The sequence below is a fragment of the Cebus imitator genome, unplaced genomic scaffold (genome assembly GCF_001604975.1).
Source record: "Cebus imitator isolate Cc_AM_T3 unplaced genomic scaffold, Cebus_imitator-1.0 Scaffold77, whole genome shotgun sequence".
In the NCBI taxonomy this organism is placed as follows: domain Eukaryota; kingdom Metazoa; phylum Chordata; class Mammalia; order Primates; family Cebidae; genus Cebus; species Cebus imitator.
Window position 1 is genome coordinate 6,265,582 of NW_016107392.1, and position 9,872 is coordinate 6,275,453.

The 9,872-nt window shown below is 38.1% G+C and overlaps 1 protein-coding gene across 13 annotated transcripts in view; it reads right to left on the minus strand.

The window, feature by feature from the left end:
- The window catches only part of NRF1 (nuclear respiratory factor 1), a 144,591-nt gene that overhangs the window by 116,098 nt on the left and 18,621 nt on the right, over nt 1–9,872 (minus strand). For 2 of the 13 annotated variants that reach the window (XM_037740005.1, XM_037740004.1), the window contains exon 3: nt 7,060–7,319. The exons of 7 other annotated variants lie outside the window; for them this stretch is intronic. The gene's annotated coding sequence lies outside the window, so the exon portion shown is untranslated. Of the gene's footprint in view, nt 1–7,059; nt 8,599–8,696; nt 8,716–9,872 lie in introns of those variants that run through there. 4 more of the 13 variants (XM_037740008.1, XM_037740001.1, XM_037740006.1 and 1 more) reach the window with 3 other exon arrangements.

Consider the following 9,872-nt stretch of genomic DNA (forward strand, 5'->3'; position numbering starts at 1 on the left):
TTTGCTTGGGTTCCTTAACTGTTAATGCAAGCTATTATGTATTAATATACATCTTCAAGTCAAAATTTTGGTTTCACAGGGGGAACGGTGAGTTTGGGTTTTGTTGTATTTTAAGAGACAGGGTCTCACTCAGTCACCCAGGCTGGAGTACAGTGGTTTGAGCATGGCTCACTGCAGCCTTCACCTCCTGGGACCCTCCTGCCTCAGCATCCCGAGTAGCTGGAACTACAGGCATGAGCCACCATGCCCAGCTAATTAAAAAAATGTTTTTTGTAGAGACCAGCTCTCACTATGTTGCCAGGCTGGTCTTAAACTTCTGAGCTCATGTGATCCTACCTTGGCCTCGTAAAGTACTTGATTACAGGTGTGGACCACAGCAGTACCCAGTCTTGAATTTGTATTACAAATGATATGCATGTTAAATTGATTTTTTAAACTGTACCTGAAGTCACCCATCCTGGTCCCTCTAATACACCTCCTGTTCCCTCAATCCGTAACTGCCTTAGATAATATACAATGGTTACTTTGAGAACTGGTTCCCACAAACTGAGAGGCCTGACAGCATGATTCTCAGCCACAGGAATAAATGCAGTTCATAAAGTTGCCAAAGCAGTTTTGTGAAGCTAAAGTCTCCTGTGAGCACCAGGGTGTTCAACTAACTTTATGTTCTTATTCACCTATATTAAATTGTTTAGCTAATTATCCATTCCCATTTTCAGTAGATGCAAAGAGAATAAAATTATTTTTTTAAAAAAGGTTCGGGGGTGAGGCCAGGCACAGTGGCTCATGCCTGTAATCCAGCACTTTTGAAGACTGAGGTGTTTGGATCACCTGAGGTCAGGAGTTAGAGATCAGCCTCACCAACATGGTGAAATCTGTCTCTACTAAAACGACAAAAATTAGCCAGATACGGTGGCACGCAACTGTAATCCCAGCTACTTGGGAGGCTGAGGCAAGAGAATGGCTTGAACCCAGGAGGTAGAGGTTGCAGTGAGATGAGATCACACCCCTGCACTCCAGCCTGGGTGACAACAAAGCCAGACTCCATCTCAAAAAAAAAAAAAGAGAGGTGGGGGGACAAGAAGCTGACTTTTTAAGGAAAATGGAGAATTGGGCACACCATTTTTATGTTTGTATTAAACCAATTTATAAAAATTATTTTAAAAGGTATGAAAGCCTGTACAGATTACTATTTATATAAATTTAGAAACAAGGAAACAAAAAACAAAATGTAAAAGTGGAGCCAGGCCAATTACTGGAAATCAAGTATATACAGAAGAGTCAAGATCGAATAACCAAAATTCCCATAAGTTATCAGGAATTCAAGACCGGCCTGGCCAAAATGGTGAAACCCCATCTCTACCAAAAATATAAAAATTAGCCAGGTGTGGTGGCACACGCCTATAATCCCAGCGACTCAGGAGGCTGAGGTGGGAAGATCACTGGAGCTCTGGAGGTTGAGGTTGCAGTGAGAGTGAGCAGAGACTGTGCCACTGCACTGTAGCCTGGGGGACAGAGTGAGACCCTGTCTCAAAAAAAATTCCCATATTTGCTTTGTGAGTTAATTCATTGACATAAACTGTATTTTGAATTACTTACAAAATTAAATTTAGGATATCATATAATCAAAATTACAGGAATGGTAGTAAGGAAAAAAATCACATCAGAATCCTACCCAAAGATGTTAAAGTAAAAAAGCACATGATACTTCAAGACTGAAACAGATGAGATTTAGAAAGTAGTTGAACATAAAACTAAAATGACTTAACCTAAAACTAGGCATAACAACTCCATTTCAGAATTTGTTTAAATCTATAAAAGATATCACTAAACTCACAGTAATACCCCCAGGTTGGGGAGAGGGCGGGGCAGGAAGAAATGCTACCTAAGTTCCTGAAGAAATCAAAACTATCTAAATAACATTTACACTATATTTCCTGTTTAAGAAAACAAATCACCAAAAGTTTTCCATGACTTCTACCAATGTTGCCATTTAGAACAAGTATAAGCTAGAGAAGGTAATAATTATCCTATAGGAATAAAAAATATTTTTCTCAATACCACTTTCTATCTTTGACAAAATTCTCAAAAACAAAAGGGGAAAAGAGGCCATCAAATGTAATTTACCGTACACACATTTATCAGCAGCTACTTGGTCCTGGCCACAATGGACCTTCTGCAGCTGGCTGTCAAACCCCCAAAAGCTGCTCATCATCCACCTTCTTAGTCTCTTAGAAGGAATTTCACTTGGGTCAAAACAAGTCAACTGTCTTTCTCACCAGCAGTAATATACTGGAATAAAGTGTCAAGCATAATTCTGGCTGCCAAGATTTTGTTCTAAAGAAAAAAGACTTGTAACTATGAAAGGGAACATTAAATTAGAGCTATTGTCTGAAATAAAAGGGCAATCTGCATCTTTAGCTTGACTGGGATAACACTGAGGTCTTGATCTGTAGTCAGACCAGAGGAAAAGGAAGCAACCAGAAAAAAGGCCACATATCACAACCCCCACCCCCAAAGAGTAAACTACTGAAAAAAAAAAAAAAAGTGTGCCAGTAGCAATGTACAAATAAAACTAGGGTCATACTTTAGAATAGATCCATGTGCTGTGCAATAAATACTAACTCTTGGTAAAGAGAAATATTACAGAAGCCTTAAACAGAGGTGTCCAATCTTTTGGCTTCCCTGGGTCACATCAGAAGAACTGTCTTAGGCCACAAATAAAATACACTAACAACAGCTGATGAGCTTAAAAAAACAAACAAACAAAAATCACCAAAAAAACCTCATAATGTTTCAAGAAAGTTTATGAATTTGTGTTGGGCCACATTCAAAGCCATCCTGGGCCCCATGCAGCTTGTGGGCCGCGGGTTGGACAAGCTCTTCTTAAAGGACGAAGTAGACTGATGTGTACTGACACACAAAAAAATGTCCACAAAATGATGGAAATTGCAAATAATGGGTTATAAAATCTGCTAGAATGAGTGCGGTCTCATTGTTTTTCAAAGTGTAAATAAACATGGTTGTGGACAAACAAAATAATTTCAAAAGATATACGAAAACTATTAAGAATGGTTTTTATCTATGCAAAATAGAATTATGGATTATAAAAACTTTATTTCTGCTTTATAGCTTTCTCCCTTCAAAATAATAAGAATGTGATTACATTTATAACCATTGTTATGTCCAGGTTTGATAAATAAAAGACAAACAGCATGATAAGCTCTTCTTCCTTTCACCAAATGAAATACCAGAGGCCTCCAAACTCATGAAATGAGGGACACATAAAGACTTTCCAAGCTGCCCAATGTCCTCAGGGAGCCATTTTCTTTCTTGCTCTTTCGCAGGGGTTTCCAATGCATCTTTTTTTTTTTTTTTTTTAAGCAGAGCTTTTTCTTTAAGCAGGATCCTGTATGGAACCTCAAAATGTAAGATAACAGTAGAATTTCTTCTATTGAAGGGGATGGGAATGCAGAGAGCTAAAGCTATTCATCCTCACCTCCTGCAGTACCCTCTGAATATACTCAGAACTCCACAGCACAAGGGGAAACACTGTGATTAATCCAAGTATCTCATTGTACAGTTGGGAAACTGAGGCCCAGGGATTATTCTCCAGTCATGGCCTGTCTTATTGACTGGTCTGTGGGTCACTTTACTTAACAGGCATTATAGACAAAGTAACTGGGGCCTGCAAGCTTTTCAAATACGTACCAAAAGTTTAAGAGAAACTGAAAACACACAAATTGGCTCCAATATACCAAAAGAATACTGAATAATTAAAACTAATAAATGTATAGCTAAACATCAAAAAGAAAAAGAAACATAATGGTTCTTGAAGTTCAATATGATTCAAGCACACTACGCACCCTGGTAGCTTTGCAAATGAATACATTTTTCTATTGTCTGAGGTTTATGTTTAGCCATACCTAACCACCGAGGTTAACACAAACTAGAATCAGCTACTGAGAAAAGACAAGTGGGCCGGTGTGGAGGCTCACATCTGTAATCCCAGCACTTTGGGAGGCCGAGGCGGGCAGATCACAGGAGATTGAGACCATCCTGGCTAACACGGTGAAACCTTGTCTCTACTGAAAATACAAAAATTAGTTGGGCATGGTGGCACACGCCTGCAGTCCCAGCTACTAGGAGGCTGAGGCAGGAGAATCGCTTGAACCCCTGGGGGGTGGAGGTTGCAGTAAGCTGAGATCACATCACTGCATTATAGCCTGGGCAACAGAGCAAGACTCGTCTCAAAACAAACAAAAAACTGAAAAGAGATGGGAACAATCCATTGATCAAATTCCCCAAAGACTCCAATGGCTTAAAGAGCATAATCTAACAAGATAAATGTTCACGGGCATAAGCATATGATTCTAAACTTTGGTCTAAAAAAAACCATTGAAAGGCCAGGTGTAGTGGCTCACGCCTATAAGCCCAGCACTTTGGGAGGCCAGGGGAGGCGGATCATCTGAGGTCAGGAGTTTGAGACCATGACTCTAACATGGTGAAATCCCATCCCTACTAAAAATACAAAAATTAGTCAGGTGTGGTGGCCCACACTTGTAATCCCAGCTACTTGAGAGGCTGAGACAGGAGAATCGCTTGAACCTGGGAGGAGGAGGAGGTTGCAGTGATCAGAAATTACACCACGGCACTCTATCTTGGGCAATAACAGAGTGAGACTCTGTTTCAAAAAAAGAAGGTAAAACTAGTTGAAGAAAAATGGGATGATGGAGACTTGTGTCATCACCACAGAAAAAGTAAAAAGTTCCAGAAATATTGGTTCACAATAAGCTTAGAATGGAAAAAAAGCAACATACGCACAATGTGAACAATGACCACTCCTATATGTAGTCATGGGCACTCCACTTTCTCAAGATGTGAGAAAAACCCTGTTACATTTCACTGGGACTATGAAAATGCTTAATTAACAAACAGTTAAAAAAATAAGAGGTGTTTCAATCTAAAGGACTTTAGAAATCTCTCTCATGAAATATTAAAAGACTATTATGAGGAAGAGGAATTAGACTTAGTCTGTGACCCTACTAAAAAAAAAATTAGGTAAGAAATTATGGCAGAATTCTGGTCAACAGATCATTTTTCTAACAGGGGTGTATAGACAGAGTGGCTGGAAGCAGTCTGTGTTCTTCCATCACTAGATGTCTTCATGCAAATCCTAGACAACCACTTGAGGGCACTGGAGACGTGGGCCTTCATGCATTCCCACTCAAACCAGCAGACAGAAAGAAAGGTAACAAAAAAACATTCCACCCCTGGGGTCCAAAAGTATATATTAGGAAGACTGTCTCAGGTTATTTGGATACATACCCCAGATAAGACTGGGTACAGTCCTTGCCTTTCACCTGGGAGAGGAGAATCTATTGATATTCTGATGCAGTTGGGGGCATGTACAAAATGTACATACAAACAGAATTACACAAAATGGGGTGAAGCTAACCCTAAGCGAAGGCTTGGTCCTCTTTCAAGATCTCTAACCCTCTCAAAGGTGGTGTGTGCTTTAAAAAGAAAAACAAAAAACTGTAACAGCAGAAGCTGAAGAGAGGTCTCAGAGAAATGTAACCAAAACTCTTCTACCATAGTCTTAAAACATTTTATACAGTTGCCGTATAATTAAGAAATTACAAAGGAAAGCAAGTTTCATTAATGTATTGTTTTCCTTTTCCCATCTCTGAAGATTACACTCTATATGGTGAAATTAATGCTCCAATAATACCTTACTTAATGCTAAAATCTTGACCATCCCTAACAGCCTAGAGACCCTGAGAAAGGACTTAGACTTGTTTTACTTTGCCTTTTAAATTTGTACACAGATGTAGTCCTCTGATTTCTCACGACAAAGCAGAAGCGGTAAAGCAAAATAGAGAGTAAAAACATATGGAAGAAGAAAAAAAATAAAACAGAAAGCAAACAAGAACAAGCGAAGTACAATCAGCTGGTATTATTTATGTAGGGACAACCAGTGCCACAGGCCTCAATTGCTTGTAATCTTATCAAAGGGCAAGCATTCCATTAATATACCTGAGTAATGTGTTTTTGAAAAACACATGAGCAACCTAAAAATACATATGTCAGCCATTTTGGAAGCCTGTTTGGCAATGTCCTACAAAACTAAACATACTCTTACCATAGGATCCAACAATTGCACTCCTTGGTATTTACCCAAATATGCTGAAACTTAAGTCCACACAAAAACCAGCACACAAATAAATATTCATAGTAGCTTTATTCATAATTGCTAAAACTTGAACACAACCAAGATGTCACTCAGTGTGTGAATGATAAACAACTTGTGGTATATCTATACAGTGAAATATTATTCAGCATTAAAAAGAAATGAGCTATCAAGCCATGAAAAGACATGGAGGAATCTTAAATACATATTGCTAAGTGACAGAAGACAATCTGAAAAGGCTACATTTGTATGAGTCGAACCATATGGCATTCTGGAAAGGGCAAAACTACGGAGAAAGTAAAAAAATGGTTGTCAGAGGTTAGAGAAAGGGAAGATGAGAGCACCAGGACACTTTTGGAGTAGTGAAATCATTCTGTATGATTATATATTTGTCAAAACTCACAGACTGCACAAACACAAAGAATGAACTTGAATGTAAACTATGGAATTCTGTTAATATTGGTTCATCAACTATAACAAATCTGTCACACTACAGCAAGATGTTAATAAAAGAAACGGGTAGGAGACGGTATGGTAACTCTCCATATTCTCCACTGAGCTTTTCTATAAAGTTAAAACTCCTGTAAAAAATAAAGTATAAATATTTTTAAATATAGTTGTAACAAAACAATATTCCCTTAAGAAATCACGGTCAAATGGGGTACAAGGATTTTCAGGCATGGTCAGGAGCTCCTCCAATCTAAATCACCACAGCCTGACGTTATATAATACTGAATACTTTCACAGATTTATAGTTCATATATTACAAATTTGTTACGCATATATTACAGTTTATAAATATTCTTAGTTATATATGTATATATATACATGCACACATATCACTTATAGTTAATAAGTATGAATACCTAGTGCTGAACACATCTGAATGTAAATAAAGGATGAACAGTGGTGGGAAAAGACTGAGCAGTCAGGAGGGTGGGTCAGCTGCATCCAGTGAAGATTCCCTGATGCTGGTGGAGGCCTCCCCCTACCACCACTGGTGAGAGAAATGCCTCAGACCGCTGCTTCTTCACTTTAAACAATGGTTTGGTGGAGCTCATTTGCCAACACTAGCCTTTGTTGGCACTTGTCTTAAATTGTGTATCATGCTTTTCCAGCTCCCTCCCTGTAGTGGCATAGGATGTTAATAAAGATCTAACTAAAAAGTGCACAAGAGTTCAAAGGCATTTAGAACAACAGGAGTCACAATGCAGTTCAGTAAATCAGTGCTTTCCACAGTGACATCGAATTGCCAAGAAAAGATAAAATTGTAAACACACCACAGTATTCTGGCTTAATGAGCACAGAAATACTTGTGGGCTTCTTCTGCTTTTCCTGTTTCCCATAAAAAATGGTTAAAACCAAAACAGTACTTAATGTTTAATGAGATAAGCATCACCTATCTGGAAAATCGGTTTACTAGAAACATCTCATATAAATTTAAAAGCATGTTCAGCAATACAACTCTTTCCAGATGCCACTTCCACAGTGTTTGCATACTAAGAAACAGACTATCAATATCTGGTATAGGTAGTAAATTTAGAAGGTATGTCTGATATATAATGCTCATTCACTTTCTTTCCCTTTTCAACTAAGAATCAATTAAAATGGGATTACAGGCTTTATGTAACCGTTTTGCAATTTTACATAATCCTTAAAACCGGGTCCCTTCTATATTAAAGAGTACCAAAAAATACATACATTTAAATGGGAAGAGAAGACACAAAGGAAAAAAAACAAAATATTGACTGTGGTATTGGATAGCTAGGCTACAGATTTTTATCATCTTCATACTTCCCTTTATTTTTAAAATTCTCTACCAAAAACATATATTACTTTCACATTCCATTATACCAAATATTTACAGCATTTAAAATGAGTCAACTATAACTACATGTGCCAATTAAGTTTAACCTCTTATACAAAGTTTAAAAACATATAAAACATTATACTTTTTAGTTTTCCCTGCAATCCAAAGACTGTTACTTTTTTTCAGCGGATACATATACACATAGAAAAAGTTTGTAAAAATGCAGGGGGAGAATGATAAATACGAACTGAGAATAATGGTCACAGCTGGGAAGGGAGGGGATTAGGATGGGGAAGGGGTGCCCAACAAGCTTCAACAATAACTGTGATTTCTATTACTTTAGGTAGTAGGTGTATGAAATTTATCATATCGTTCTATATCCTTTTTTATGCCTAAAGTATTTCAAAAATTGTTTAAAGTGGCAACTACTGGAAGCATACCAAAAATAGTAGGGCTTAACCCTAATCTCTTCAAACTACTTAAATGGGGTTATAGTACTGAGTAAATCAGAGATCAATTTATCTTTTTTTTTTCTCTCTTTTGAGATGAAGTTCTGTTCTTGTTGCCCGGGCTGGAGTGCAATGACAGGATCTCGGCTCACTGCAATCTCAGCCTCCTGGGTTCAAGCGATTTTCCTGCCTCAGCGTAAAAAAATCCCCAAGTATCTGGGATTATAGGCATGTGTCACCACACCTGGCTAATTTTGTATTTTTAGTAGAGACGGGGTTTCTCCATGTTGGTCAGGCTGGTCTCGAACTCCTGGGCTCAAGCAGTCCTCTTGCCTTAGCCTCTCGAATAGCTGAGATTACAGACGCAAGCCACTGAGCCTGGCATATAATGAGAAATTTTTTTGAGAAATTTAAAGCAGTTCTGAAGGTCAGCAGTCATGTATATGCATAAGCAAACAGCAATCTGAAATCTGTGTTCCACAAAATATCTGTAGCAAACATTCCAGTCTATGCCTTACACACATAACTCAAAATTAAATCTGTCCAGTAAACTTAAGTACATACATTACTTTGAATATGCCTTTTTTTTAAAACACACTTATAACTCTGAAAGAATATTTTTTACTTTGGTCAGTTTTAAACAGTCTTCTAAGAATATCATAAAAATAGCATTAATTTCTGATAGGTATTTTCCAAATCGGTGATTTCAAATAATTTCTAACCATTCCTGGTTATCAGATGGTTTTAGTTTATCATTTTATGGTATGCTGTGGTACAATTAGGCAGAGGAAATCTAAGGAAACACTGAATAGGCTTCTCCCTAAAACTCAAATTCCTGGCCAGGCTCCATTGCTCACACCTATAATCCCAACACTTTAGGAGGCCAAGGTGGGAGAATTGCTTGAGCTAGGAGTTTAAGACCAGCCTGGGCAACACAGTGAGACCTCATCTCTAGAAAAAAATTTAAAAATTAGTCAGGCATGAGCTACTCGGGAGGCTGAGGTGAGAGGATGGCTTGAGCTCAGGCATTCAAGACCAGCCTGGGCAACATAGGGAGACCCCAACTCTACAAAAAAAAATTAAAAAGAAGACAGGCATGGTAGTGCACACTTGTGATCCCAGTTATTCAGGAGGCTCAGGTGGAAAGACTCCTTGAGTCTGGGAGATCAAGGCTGCAGTGAGCAGTGATCACGTCAGGGCAAGAGAACAAGGCCCTATCTCAAAAACAAACAACAACAACAACAAAAAAAATTTTTTTTAAATTTATTTTTATTTATTTTTTATTATTATTTTTTTATTTTTTATTTTTTTATTTATTTTTTTATTTTATTTTTTTTTTAGACGGAGTTTCGCTCTTGTTACCCAGGCTGGAGCGCAATGGCACGATCTCGGCTCACCGCAACCTCCGCTTCCTGGGTTC